This window comes from Plasmopara halstedii, assembly GCF_900000015.1.
Source record: "Plasmopara halstedii genome assembly, contig: Scaffold_2386, whole genome shotgun sequence".
NCBI lineage: Eukaryota > Oomycota > Peronosporomycetes > Peronosporales > Peronosporaceae > Plasmopara > Plasmopara halstedii.
Genome location: NW_020189293.1, coordinates 610,830 through 611,603, shown reverse-complemented (window position 1 = coordinate 611,603; position 774 = coordinate 610,830).

The window sequence follows — 774 nt, the reverse complement described above, 5'->3', positions numbered from 1 at the left end:
AATGCTCGATTAATTTCCGGAAGACACAGGATCGAGTCGCGCATAAGGCTATCTTCTATAGCCATAACATTTGCCTCTTCCGCCGCATCTCAACATTATTTAACCAACTTTAGCAAAATTGGGAGGGGTCGTGCAACATCAACTAAGTTTGCATTGTACTTGTTCAAGTTGTTGGTCAGGACAAGCCACTTCCACAAGTTCTTTTGGTTAGTGGCACTGGTCAATCCAACACGGTCTATATTTTTGCTGGACATACTCACAAGTCCTGTCCAGAAAGATGATGTTTGTTGGCATCAAAGACAGACTGTTTAAGCTGGCAAATAGTATCTTGCGGTGCATACACTTGCGCACCGCCCGCAGAGCTCAATGTGCTTTTTCACATTAAACTTCCCGTGCTCTGCACGACATTGGACAAATACATCTTCAAAAACGTTTCTGCATAGCCACAATGAGGTCTCAACAGCTGTGTTATCAGATAATTGAACGTTGCAAGCATATTTACAGTCTCAGTAGTATAATTATCACTCAAAAGCATCCCTCTCGGAGTAGTCATGCAGTGAGAAGGATGACGCCGTTTAATACAAGCAGTCGATAATAACTTGTCGAAATTCACTGAACAAATGCAACCGACCTTGTTGTTCAGCAGTACATCCTTTCTACAAATTGACGTTTGCGCCGTAATCGTGGCTGAATTTAGCTTATTATAATGAAGGTCAATTTGCCACTTGTCGCTAGCCTCTTTGACACAAAAAGTCGGTGCCGTGCATAGTGACT